The sequence below is a fragment of the Parasteatoda tepidariorum genome, chromosome 2, assembly GCF_043381705.1.
Source record: "Parasteatoda tepidariorum isolate YZ-2023 chromosome 2, CAS_Ptep_4.0, whole genome shotgun sequence".
NCBI classification, from domain to species: domain Eukaryota; kingdom Metazoa; phylum Arthropoda; class Arachnida; order Araneae; family Theridiidae; genus Parasteatoda; species Parasteatoda tepidariorum.
In genome coordinates this window covers 40134329-40149245 of record NC_092205.1, presented here as the reverse complement: position 1 = coordinate 40149245, position 14917 = coordinate 40134329, and the positions used below count along the sequence as shown (strand labels likewise).

The 14917-nt window shown below is 29.0% G+C and overlaps 1 long non-coding RNA gene across 1 annotated transcript; it reads right to left on the bottom strand.

The window, feature by feature from the left end:
- Positions 1-6132: 6132 nt before the first annotated feature.
- LOC107439495 (uncharacterized) lies at positions 6133-10746 on the bottom strand. Its single transcript, XR_001583545.3, has 3 exons — positions 10586-10746; positions 8719-8760; positions 6133-6264 (listed from the first exon to the last, which is right to left on the bottom strand). It is a non-coding gene; the product is annotated as an uncharacterized lncRNA (long non-coding RNA).
- Between the last annotated feature and the right edge of the window lie 4171 nt (positions 10747-14917).

The window sequence follows — 14917 nt, the reverse complement described above, 5'->3', positions numbered from 1 at the left end:
TTAATATCACCATCATTATATCTACTAATTAACAATACACGTTCATCATCAAGTTAAAAGGTTTTATAAAAAGTTTTGTTTATGGAATTTTGAGGAAAATATCACAATATAATATTTTTAATATCTTTGATGATTTTTTAAAATTAATTTTCATGAATTTTAAGCTTATTTACTATAAATGGATTGAGTCATGTTTCAATAATAATTCTAAATCTGTTCAACTGTATAGATCTGAAACCAGGTACTGCGATAAATAACATGAAAAACATGAAAAACATGAATAACATGTAATAACATGAAAAAACTTCAAGTTATTAACAACAATTTAAGAAGAAACTTAAGTGGTTCTATAAAATTTGTAACACAGAAATCCTTAGAAAAGCAAAGCAGAAACCGATTGAAAAGGAAATTAAAATAAGTAAACGTATTCGTCATGATCTACGTAAACTTGAGCAAATTAAAGTAATAGTAAAATTTTAAAATATAAATAATATATAGTTTTTGATTGGAGCCCTCAGGGCAATTGAAGACCTAAAAATGCTTGGGACAGGGGGACTCTAAGTGAATTAAAATCACTAGGAAAGATATGGAGAGAGGCAAAATATCAAGCCACCAATAGAGTGATATGATAGAACCCCTGTGCTCCAGTTCGGGATGGAGAGGAATATGTATATGAAAATATTTACCCCGACCTCAATTCAGGGCATACGGGGAGGAATATGTATATATGTACAATGATTTAATAAACTAATAAGAACATTTTTTGTTATTGTTTTAGGCATTTGTGAGAGTTGCAGTACTTCTATAACTCGGTAAAAAAGTTTAATTAAGGAATAAATAACACTTAGGTGAACATCGTTGTAAAAAAAATAACAGGACAATTATTTTTTTCAAAATAAAAACATTTATTTACAATAAACTTATACACATTTGTGCTATAAACTAATTCTTCATAGATTTAAGTAAAAGATAAATAATAATATAATTGATGAAAAATTATTATTATTTCCTTAACAACTAGGAAATAATATTTACATTCATGTACAGCACATTTTCGAAAGTTACCGCTTAGAATGTTACAGAAAACAAAGAAAATTAGTGTTACAATCTCATCTTCATTTTTAAAATCGTCCATATGATTACAGAGCTAATTTTTCCGCATTCTTTTGTTACCGTTCTTTGTCTTATATAAGTCTTTAGCAAATCAACCATTTTCCCATTCATTGTAAAACCCATGATGATGATGTTACAAAAATAAGTACACCTTGATTGGCTTTGAAACAGTTTTACAGAAAAAAAGTTATCCAAACTGAAAGATTTAACACCAAACAATTATTTATAATCTTCATTTAGAATAAAAGTAGTATATTTCTCATGCTTAGTATTTAAAAAACTTACAATTGGGTTCCCAGAAAATTTCGATCAACTTAAATCACAATTTCGGAACCTGGAACCAAAACACGATTCAGATTTGCTACAACCTGAATAAGGTGTTAAATTGACACATATTTATGTTAAACCATATCGTGGTGGCATCAAGTTAAAGTAGTAAGGGGCACAAAATATAAGTGTTATAGCAAAATGCGGAAGTAGAAATAAGCGTCTTCTTTAAGGGCACCCATTCCTACCAAAGGCTGATGAGGGCATCCCGCTACACCAAAATAAATTTTAATCCCCTATTTCAGAAAAAGGATTTTGTTCCACTTAGTTCCAAATAAAAGTTTCTGGAACTATAAGTGATATTATAGTACAAATCTAATTTCAAATTAGAAGAAGCTCGTAAATAAACCACTGATAATAGGGAAAATTCGAAAATTCCGAAAAAGATAAATACTCAGGAATTATAAGAGTGAACTCGTCTTTGCTGTCTTTGTCGTCTTGTTAATATACTAACTTCCTTCGAAGATAAACTAATTTTGGGTCAAAAGCTTGAGGCTCTTGTAGCTTCGATTGGAGAGTTTTTAAAAAAAATAACTTTGTTTTGAGATCTTCAGAATATGGAGATTTTACTTTTGTAGATGGAATATGTGGTGCTTTTTATTCAATGTTCGGAAGGTAAGGCATTTTTTGCTGAAGGGCTCGAAAATGAGGGAATTTCGGTAATAAAATTTTAAATAAAAGCCAATTTCTTCATGAGATTTTTACAATGCAGGAGAAAAGCATTTCTTTGTCTATAAAAATTCAAGTAATTGAATCAATCTTCTTGATGATAAGTTCTGAACTGAATAATTTTGCCCAGATTCCAGCTGCCAATAGAGAAGCGAAAGTATCAACTCCCCCATGTCCTTTGCCACCTCCTCCCCCTCCTTTACATAATCGCCTACCTCCTCTTCCTCTTACCAAAGACCTTTTAACTGTACTTTTTAATCATAGGATTTATTTTATTATCGACCACCTAATAGTATTTTATTTTATTCAATATTTAATGATTATATTCGAATTATTCTCTTAACGTATACAGACAGAAAAGAAAGAGTAAAAATAAAGAAAAAAGCTAAATGAGATTTGGTCATATTAAGCAAAACAATGGCAATTTGCGAGCAATTTCTGCTTGTGACTACCAAAGATACTTCTAATTCTTACTAATCAAAACTAATCAGTATAATCAACATACAACATTCGCAAATTCCAAAAATAAACTTTAGTTTTCTTCAATTTTTCCACACAAAGTGCTTATTTTGACTGGGTATTTGCACTTCAAGAAGAAGAAGATTATGAATATCCACTTTAGTGACTTATGACGTCAGTGCCAGCTTATCGTTTATAATCAAAATAGCGTGTTAAAGTTGAGCTAAGTTTATCCAAATGAGTTAGAAAGTTATTCAACGTGATAGCGCGTGACTTCAACGTTAAATAAAGCGCTGCATCAAGAATCAATTTGTTGAAATGTAATTCTTTTTCTTCTACTTTAATTCATTATTTGTGCATTTTATTGTAACCGTAATATATTTTTGTTTTGTGTACCTGGCAACTTCGATGCATACTTAGTTCGCTTATGTTCTACATGACTTCATGCCTTTCTTTGTGTTAAGTAAGCGTTTGTGTTAAGAATAGTTAAAGAATTGAAGTCTTTCTGAAAAAATATAGAATGTGTCACTTAAGAGAATTGTTGCTTGACGGGCCAGGCTTACTCGAAATAGAATGAAATGAACAGTTGCAAACATAAACTAATGTCCCCGTTCAACAACCAATCAGTATCGTGATACTAACACTACGTCACTTTCAGATATCCCATTGTAAAGTCTGTTCTAGAGAATATCCACGTAACTAAAAAAAATCAAAATGCTTTAACTAGCTTATAACCTTATTTTAATTCAAGTTATGTGCAAACTTACAAGCCATATTTAATTGTTATCTTTATATATCATTCAGCATTGTTGCTTATCACGGAATTTTCTTCATTAAAAATATTGGAAAGAGGAAATACCGCTTTATATTAACTAGCTTATAACTTTATTTTAATTCAATTTTTATTTAAAATTACTAAAATATTAATTATTAACCTTATAAATCAAACAATTTACACAAAATACTTTTCAATTAATCTAAATTACTTATCCGCATTGTTGCTTATCGGGAAACTTTACTTCGTAAAAATATTGAAAAGAGTAAATGACATGTATTAAATTCGAGTTTATGTTCAAGTTTAGATCAAACACGAATTACTAATTTGTTTAAATAATTTATCATTGCTTAATTAAATAATAATTTTACAAAGGCATTTGATAACAAGGTATAAATGTGAAATGTATAATTGCAGGAAACTGATGAGGAAATATATTCATGATACTGCGAAAACTTCCGAAAAAATGCAAGCAAAATGCAAAAAAAAAAGGTAAGACTAAATGAGTCTTGGAATGGTTGCCTGATTTCAGACTTTTTATAATCTTTATAAATTTCGATACAAATGACTTTACTGCATTATCATGGTATGAATATGTTTACATCACATTATTTTTCTGTACGTAACTCTTTTATGACTCATGACTCTTTTATGTAAGAAGCAAATTTTAAAACAAAATCATTTGAATAATCATCGCAGAAGAAAATAAAAATTAAAATAATTTTTTTGAATAAACATTAGTGTTTTTAAACTATAATTTTAGATTAAATAACATGTGCATGTTTTATTTAAAAAATAATTAAGATTTGGTTGAATTGCAAAAATGTATATGTTTTTAATTATCATACTTGCACCAGAAGCACAAGAATATTTACTTTTGAAAACTGAAAAACATTCAATATTATAGGTTTATTCTCGTTAAAATTTAATTTCTTTTTTTCATAAGCAATTGGTAAAATTCAGCAAATTGTTGATAATCAGCGTAAACATATTTCAAACTATTTTCCCATAAGGTATGTGTTGAAAAATTTAATGTCTTAAAAATAGTTAGAGAATTATTAACTGTTAAACTTGTAAAAAAAAACACCCTGGCCGTTTTACAAGCTCCGGAAATGCATGTACAGAATTCATCGTACTGAAAATACATTTTTCATTTATAAACTTAACGCGAACTTTATTTTTTATATTTATTTATTTATGCTTTTTTTGGGGAATACGATTTGTTTAAAAGTTATAGTTTTAGTGTTAGCGTTAAAATTAATTTTTTATTTTATTCTTTTTGTTTTTACTTATTTATTCATTTATTTGCATTACATGCACTTTTTCTGCCTCACAAAATCTGCAAGACTCTGGAATCAAAAAGTTGCGTAGAAAATTTACAAGAAGTATGAACTTAAGATTTGTTTCATATCTCGGTAATTATCAACTGTTGAACTTGCAAAAAAAAAAAAAGCAAAAAAAAAGCAAGTTACAGAGTTGAGATCAAACATGCTGAAAAGTCCTTTTCATTTATGAACGCAAAGGAATTCCTTTTTTTCGAAATTCCAATTTGATGGAAAGTTATTACAATTTCAGGAGTTTTTGTGAATCTCTCTCTCTCTCTCTCTCTCTCTCTCTCTCTCTCTCTCTCTCTCTCTCTCTCTCTCTCTCTCTCTCTCTCTCTCTCTCTCTCTCTCTCTCTCTCTCTCTCTCTCTCTCTCTCTCNTATATATATATATATATATATATGTATATGTATGAAGCATTATAAAACAACATTTTACATGTTACTATAGTACATCTTTTATTTCGCAACTTATTGAGATCATAGCAAATTTGCACCCTATTATGGTTTGAGTATTAGTAGTTACCAATTTTCTAGTACAACGTTTCATGACGCAGAAACACCCTAACAAAATTTCCACAGATTATTTATTTTTATTTTTCATTTATTTATTTCATTTTTTTTATTTATTTACTCTTTGTTTCAGGCTTAGTTACGAATGCATTTTGACTTCGTTACCTTGGTTAATTTACACATTATGCAAGCTACTGGTTCTTTTATAGTTCAACATGAAATAGATTTTATTAAACACTTAACGTCACTGGATATCACTATGAAAAGTGCGCAAAAAAAAGAACAAAACATCATGAATAACTTTTGATCTGATGTTCGAAATTTCTCGTACTAGGGCCGAAACTTACTAGTTCACAAGAGCGACCTGAAATATACTAATTAATTAGTGCAAACGTTATTTTAAATTTTAAAATCAAACACAAAGACATATTTTCTCTGTATAAAGATGCCTTTTTTCGACGCATTTGGATTTCTTATAATCAAAATATTGTCGGTAGGAGCAATCTGAAAAATATGGCCTCAATAGTATTGTCAGGGGAGCTATCCAAAGTTTAGACAAGATCCCTTAATGTTAATTTAACCTTTTGCATAATACGGTACATATAGAGAGTTTATTTTAAACGAGTTGAAATTTTTTTTGGAAAAGTTGGAAAGTGTAACAAATAGCTCTTGCCTCATAGATATCTGCATTATTCAATTTTAGTACCGTTTCACCTTTTGTGTCAGATTATTTTATTGCACTTAGCAGCTGGCAGTCATAGAGTTAAGGATAATAAGCAAACATAACTGCTTTTTATGTCTGCAAATTGATGCTAAGATAATTTTGCTTTTTACCGTAGTTCTAAAAAAGAATAATTATAGTAATAAAACTGAAAAAATTCAATCATTTTCATATATGGGAAATAAATAGACAATAATACGTGTGTCAAAAATAAGAAAGAAGGAATGACAGTTGAAATTTTCACTTCCAGCTTTTATTTTCTTTCAATGAAAACCAAATACCTTTCATAACAAAAACTCATAATCAATCATCATTGTTTGAGTTGGCTTAGAATTGGAATGGAAATCAACCCAAAATCAGCATCTGTAAAAAGAATATTTTTATTACTCTTTATTTGTTTAAATTCAACGTTTTATGGTTTCAAACTTCATATATCTCTAAAAATGCGTCACTAAAACTTTGGAATACCTGGAGTGTAATAACATTAAAATTTCAGTAATGCGAATAAAATTGATATTGAAAATTTTAGAAAAATGAAATATTTTTCTCCTTTTTATAATAAGATTAACAATGTAAATTTTCTAACTATCAGGTGCTTCAAAAATGGATCATGGATTTGAAAAATTTAAAAAAAGAGCGAAACTTGACAAAAATGAAGGGTGGGGCATAATATTTGTTTCAGCCCATAAAATTTCACATTAAGTTAAACTTTCCGTCAATAGGTGGTGCAAAAGAATAGGAATAACTACAATCGATATAAAAATGGTACAGTCCTAAATTTTTACTTTATTTTTTGATTTATTTTTAAATAATTGTCTTATTATCTCTGTATTGCTTAGATGCGTAATTATCCCTATTTGGCAGCAGCATCTATTGGCGGGATATTTCACTAAATGCGCTGATTAAAAGGATGAAATGCCTAGCTTTTTGAAGTTTTCTGCCACAAACCCTACAATTTTATCACATGCTATGCATTCAGAGTTATGTATTATAATGAAAAATTATTTTAGTAAGTTAGAGCTTCTAAAATATTGTTATAGTATAGTTCTAATATTAATTTAAATTTTTTTTGATTAAACATTTATAAAGTTTTTTCTAATCATAAATTAAAGTTCTTACAATATATTGCAATAAAATTCAAAACAATCTGATTTAAATCAGAAAAGTCCGATTTAAATCAGAAAAGTTCGATTTTTTTTTAATCAAAAAAAAAATAATGAACTTTGATTTTTATTGATTTTAAGGATCCATCACTCATTTTTGGAATATCCGATATTTATGTGACCAAAAAAGCATAAAATGTAAGAGTTTTGCAAAATTAATCGTAAATGTTTATAGAATACTCAGATTTTTCATTTTACAAAAAATGAATACTCTAAGTTCTCAAAATTTTAATTCGTTCCTAACGATATATTCTCTAGGAAATAACTTTTAATATCACTGCTGAACGATACTTAACGATACGGTTTTCCAAGTAAATATTTCAATAAATTTATGAATCTCCACTTGTTTCAGGAAAAGGAATTTCGTCATTAGGTTTGATACTAAGTATTAAATAAAAAATAAAAAAATAAAATTAATAGGGGTTTTGTGCAATTCATACTCAGTTCGCAACGAAGAATTCATGAATCATGAAATCTTGAAATTCATCAATTCTTCAAAGAATTCGCGAATTCGAGAAATCAACTTTCCAAGCGAGCGCACTGACTCCAGTACCATCCTATCTCCCACAGAATAAGAAAACAGCTTTAAAGTCAGCTGAAAAATGCTGGAAAACTCACTGGGAACTTATTTTGGCATAAATTTAAAGAGCTCATACTTCGTCAAACCTGTTGTGTTTTTCTAACAAAATGATTGTCAAAAGCTCAGGAATTGCTTAGTAGTCAAAAATGTCACATTTATATCAAAAAGTACGGGAAAAATACGAAATATTCATAATTTTCTTTTCGCCTGTGAATTAAACTTTCAGTTATTTTGCTAAAACACTTCTATACATTGTTTCCTTTAGAACTTTAAACGGATAATTTTCCTTCAATTTGTAAAATATTGAAACAATTGAAGGAAAATTTGAAGAATTAAGAAGTATTATTATTTATATAGTTATAGCGGATATCATTTATATAGTTATCTACTTACATAAGAGACCTTATAAAAAGGAATTGCTAACACGTAAATAACTGACATAACTTAACAAATAGAGTTTAAAGCAACTGGTATTGCGATATTTAATAATACTTATTCAATTTTTCAAGTAATAATAAGACTCATTCCCGTCATATATTTTTCAAAGTTCTTTCAAATCTTATTATTAATATTTTCGTGGGACCGGGATAGCCTGATAGATAGGGCGTTAGACTCGCGTTCGTGAGAGCGCGATTTCGAATCCAGCCAGCCGGAAATTCTTCGTGTATTAAATGGTGACTGGTGCACGTTAAATCTGACGGGGTCACTAAGTCCTCCATGTTCCCTTAACAAATCAATACCCTAGTAAGTATTGAATTGGAGATTAATCGGTCTCTGTTTCAAGTCAAAATTACGGTCTGTAGATTAATCAATGGAGTATGATTCGGTCCTCCCTGTAAAACGGACTGAGACGCGTGAGTGGTTGAAGTGGTTTTCTTGGCCATAGATGGCTTCACAGAAAGAAACAAGATGCACCCTATGAGTTAAAAAATTTGTTCAATTCAAGCAGACTTGCTGGTATTTGTTAGAGGCATGAGTAACAATAACAACATTTTCTTGGAATTAAATGAATATATTCTCGAACTCTAGTGGCACTTTTGCATTTTGTACAGCAATATATAGCATTGCTCTTACTTTTGTTGCCTCCTGCTCCGCTGCAAAATGCGCATTGCAAAACTGAAAGAAAGAAAATGGCATTATTACACTGTTTCAAGAATTAAACACATATTGCTTATCTTCTAGAAATTAACAAAATACAGTAATTATTATTTGTTAAGATTGTCTTAAAACATTACGAAACAAAAGACCAGAAAGGTAGAAATTAAGATGCTTCATTTATTGAAAACTTTTAATTAATGAAAACTGACCTTCTCACAAAGTGATCATAATTTCTATGATTGATAAATTAAGAAGATTTATGTTACTGCTTTGTATATGAGACAATTTTACTTAAAAAAATACAATTTAAAATCCTCCACTTTCTGGAATCAGACTCTATAGATTTTAAATTTGTGTAAGACATTGGAACAATTTCACAAATTTTTTTTTATATAATTTATTGTTTGTACCATCATTCTAAAAGGTTACAAAAGTAAAAGATTAGGATTATATTAGATATTCTTTATAATCTTTAAGTTTTCATCAACTCACTTTCGGACTTTGTGACAGAAATTTATACCTCATTCTGACTAGCTGGAGCTCTTAAATCTCTACTGGTGTTTTACACCTGAGTAAAATGTAAGTTTTAAGAGTTTCCTAGCAGCTACCGTGTTTGTTATCATGATTGAATGAATGCGTGCCTTCATGATTGTAAGTAATCAAAATATACGATAACAAATAATTACGATTAGCTGTTACAAATTAACAATTATAAACTATATAATGAGCAATAAAAGTATGAATTTAGTACGATACGGCATACAATATATTAAGGTACGTAGTATATACAATGCAAGTAAATGCAATGTTAGTTTGCATACAATATATGTATGTAATTATTTGTAACATTATGTTAATGCAAACACATAGAATTTATGCTTGCATCCTGAATTTGCATGTATTATGCATTCAAAATACAGGTATTTATGTACATATGTGCTTTTGAAATTTTTATGTGTATATAGTTACAATATATGTACGTAATTACAGGCATTTTAATTACACTTTAGGAAAGTAAATGCAATTAATATATACACATTACACATGCACATATGTATATACATTGTACGTTCATAAATACATACATTGTATATATTTACATTATAAAGACACGTATTTTGGCATGTACATAATTGTATGCGCATACGTACAGACATACAATTGTAAATTGTAAGAGCGTACGTACATACACTGTATGTACATACACATATACATACTTGTTTAATATACATACTTGCACATTATATGTACGTATCTAGGTACATTGTATCTACCTGTGTACATAAATGCATTATATGTATTTAGAATACTGGTTAATATAGGTACATAAAATGTACGTACGTACGTTCATCGTACATACACATGTAGGCACATTGTATATTCAACAAATATATGTATGTATGTATCTTTGTAATTGAAATATATGCATGTTTATGCATGATATCAGCGTTCAGAAACAGTTATAACTTGTACTGCCAGTATACATATAACAGCAATTAAATTTTGAGCACACTAGTCATATGTATGACTGTGGAATTGTGCTGTTGGAATTGTGAATGATAATCTATTCCCATTAGCTATAAATTTCTTTTACAACTGTTAGTAAACCATTGAAATGTCTATTGTCTACAGGCATAGAACTCCAGTTAAAAATTTACAATTTTAAATAATCGAAAAAAGATCAAAATTTCTACCAATGTTAATTTCTGTTTGGTGATATAACAATAAATCCTACTTGTTACTGTTCAGAAATAGTTGAAACTTACATTTTTTACAGGCAAAAAGGGGAAGTTATAATTTTAACTCTAATATATAGATATTAATTCTCCCATAAAAAACTTACCTGTACAAGCAAGAACACAAATAACCAACATGACGTAAACTAAGTGAGAAATAATGTTGGACATCTTTTCGATTGATTCTGTTAAGCTGGATTCAACTTAATTTATAGATTGAATCCTAGAGAGCTTTTAATCAAACTTTCAAAAATTCAATTATATATACCAGAGCAAATACACGACGTAGCTCATTTAAAAGTTTGTGTAATTTTAATGATTGTTAGGAAAGATTATTACAAAAGTTTTACCATTGTTTCTCTATAGCTGTGATTTCATCGAAATCATTATCTTAAAAATTTATCTAAGAAATATGTATTAAGCACTTGTAAAATGGTTTTATGATTTCATTTATTACATTTGCATGAGAATATAGCCGTAAAAATATCACGTAGTATCATCTCAAAAATAATAAATTATTACATCATGATTTGTATTCGCTATGATTCATGTCGATATTGTTGTATTGCATCGTATTAATTGACGATACATGTCCACTACAAAATTAAATTGCTTCATTCAAAAATTTTGTTTGTCGAAATTAGATGGAAATATCACGATTTTAAAAATATTTAATGATTTTTATATTTTAATATTTTTAATTTAATACTTTTCAATTTAATATTTTTTAATTTAATACTTTTCAATTTAATATTTTTTAATTTAATATTCTTTTATTTAATATTTTTTATTTAATATTTTTTATTTAATATTTTTATTTCATATTTTTTAATTTAATGTTTTTTAATTTAATATTTTTATTAATTTCAAACTTATTTGCAATGATTTGTAAATCTAATGAGGAAATTTATAATCTTTGTCTTAAATACTTATTAGCAGTGTACATTTAGATAAAGTGAAAATGCTTAGTTAAGAAAAAATTTCTTTCGTTTAGTTGAAAACATCGTTATAAAGAAAAATTCCATTCATGTTGATAATAGTAAGACAATGCAAAGTCTAGAAATAGCGGGAAACTTTCGTTGCAGATTATCATTAAGTTTATTTAAATTTACCGAAAAAAGCAATATTTTAATATTAGGTGTTAGTAAACAAATCTATTAGTTTTAGAAATTTAAATAAAATCTTATATATTAAGATAAGCTAGGCTGGAAGTAAAACAATGTATTTATCTAGATAATAAAATCTACCAAAACAAGATATTTCATTGCTTTTGGGAGGAACAATTATGAATGAAATTAATATAAAAATTATTTTATATAAATAAAATTAAAGGAATTTTAACACAAATATACTTGTTTTAGAATACGTTAAAGAACTGGTCAATTATTTGTTTTAAATAAAGACATTTATTTGCAGTAAACCTATATACATTTGTGAGATAAAGTAAGGTCATCACAGAAAAAGGAAAAGATGAAAAATAATATGATTGATAAAAAATAAATTTAACAACTGGAAAACAATATTTACATTTATATACAGAATATTTTAGAAAGTTACAGTTTAGAAAGTTACAGAAAACAAAGAAAATTAGTATCACAATCTCATCTTCATTTTTAAAATCATCCACATGATTACAGAACTCATTTTTCTAAGCTGTTTTTTTAACCATCCTTCATCTTATATGAGTCTTCAGTTAATCAATTCATTTTTCCATGCATTGTAAAACTTATGGCGTTGTAGAAATAAGTATAACTTGATTGGCTTTAAAACAATTATACAGAAAAACATTATCTAAACTAACAGATTTTAACAGCAAACAACTATTTGTTACGTTCGTTTAGAATACAAATATTAAATTTCTTATATTCATTTTGATATTTATAAAAGCTTTCAATTTCTGTATACTTTCAGAAATATTACATCAACTTTGAATCACAGTATCGAATCCTTATACCATAATACGGCTCAGATTTTCTATAACCTTAATAAGGTGTTAAATTGACTCAGAATAATGTTTATGTTAAACCATAGAACAGTGTAATCAAGTTAGTATGACATGATTTAATTCATCTTAGTTCGATATGAAGGTTGCTTCAAGTTTAAGCCATATTATGGTTTAATCTAATTTCAAATTAAAAGAATCCTGTTAATAAACCACTGATGATGGGTAAATTGCGAGATTCTGATGAAGCTTGATATCCAGGAATCATTGGATACAGCTGCGCTCGCCTTTGCTGTAAATATGCTAATCTTCTTTGGAGATAAACTGATTTTGGATCAAAAGCTTGAGGCTCTGGTAGCTTTGGTTGAAGATTTTGGAAATAAGGTGACTTTGACTTGAGATCTTCAGAATAGGGAGATTTTACTTCTGTAGATGGAATATATGGTGCTTTTTGTGCAAGTTCAGGAAGATAAGGTGTCTTTTGATGAAAAGCTTGAACGTAAGGAGATTTTGGCAAGAGATTTGGAAGATACGGCGATTTCGGCATAAAATTTTGGAGATAAGCTGCTTTCGGCATAAGGTTTTGATGATAAGCTGCGTTTTGAAGAAAATAAGGATACCTTGCATGAAACTGGGAATATCCAGGGTGAAAAATGGCGTTTCGGTGGTATAAAAGGGCGTTACGATGTTGGATAACAGCATTTCTTTGTTGATAAAAATTTAAGTAATTGAATCTACCTTCTTCATGATGATTGCACTTTGGTTCTGAATTGAATAATTTAGCAATGATTCCAGCGGCCAAAAGAGAAGCTAAAGCATCCCCTCCTCCATGTCTTTTGCCACCTCCAAATCTTCCACCTCCTCCCCCTCCGCTAAATAATCCACCTCCACCCCCTCCGCTAAATAATCCACCTCCTCCTCCTCCTAATAAACCACTCATTCCTTGTCCTTCAACCAATAGGAAAGATGACAGAACTACGCAGAGGAAAGCTCCAATTATTAATTTTAGTGAGGCCATAGTCTCTGGAAAAGTAAAACATTCAAAGATTAGTAATAATAGAAAACATTTTATTTTTTCTGACAAGTAAACTTGAGAAATTAAGTTGGTACTTATTACTTTTAAAACAACTTTATGGTATTTTTTGTAAATCTTCTTTGCAATTTCAAACTCAACTTGAAAGTCAAGGACTGTAATCTTTTAAGATTCTTCAGTATAAAGCTAGCCTTTATTTTTTTTTGCACGAAACGGAAAATTTCAAAAGTTTTTAACATCTGACCGATAGCAATAAGACTTAACAGGTACCTACAACCACTACTCAGTACTAAGGAGATTTTATGTCAATATATCGGTCATCATCAGCTGAACAAGAAACAAAATTTCCTCAACCCTATCCGGAAATCGAATCTAACTCATCTAGATCTAATTCATCTAGTTTTATCTCATTCTAAATTGGCTATATCTTTGATATAAACAATTTAGTAACTATATCCATTACCTAAATTGGTTATCTATACGTTATTTTTGGCCTCTATTTTAACGGTTGTGTGCGAATAAATATCTACCAGCCGTGCTGAACTTCTAAAAGGAAAGTTTATAACCAACCGGAATTCCAGTTTATCATACTGCATTATTGCTATTTGCGTTAGCCGAGATCCCTTAATTGTCCACGGAATAAGGAATCGGGATCATCATCAGTACTTAAATTAATAACCAACTTGAAACAATGAATGGAGGCACATCTAGACGGGAATGCCTAGTCTGTACACATTACCATGATGATCACATTTGTATTTAGAGGCATCGATGCAGAACACGCATTCCCGATTAACTTCCGACATCACCTTACTGTTTCCTCCCCAACAGCAATGATATTGGATGCTGTATTATACATGTGTCGAGCATCTCTTGTTTGCAATCCTGGCATTTTGAATGCCAACCAATGCATTTCAGATGTGCTAAGACGCTTATCTCTATCTTATCTGAGAAGCTTTTTAATGCTCTTTTTCAGCATGATAATGCGCTACTGCATATTACTTTTACATACAAAACACATCCGATAGTCTCCGTAGTTAAATTATCATCTCCTGGTGTTTGAACGATTGAAAACGTGTAGTTAATGACTGCCGAGTAACTGATTTGTTCACTCACCAATTATTACTGTCGATTAACTGTTGCATAGTCTAGAAGCTTTATTGACTGAAGTTCCCGAAAAAGTCATAAGTTTTTTGATTGACTCCTTGTATAGGAGAATAAATGCTCTTATTTTTGCCAGAGTTAGGAACTTTTGTTACTGATTCCTTTCTCAGGATTTGTACGCCTTATTTTCCAGCCAATTTAATTAGTTGCTCTTTCCGCTATAATATATGTATCCGATAAAAACAATTTCTATTATTTGCATTCCTTACTGGTAAAATTATTTTAACGGCCATCAGTATATTCTAAAAAAAATACAATTATTTAACTTATATATATAAATTCATTCTAATCTTTAAAGCG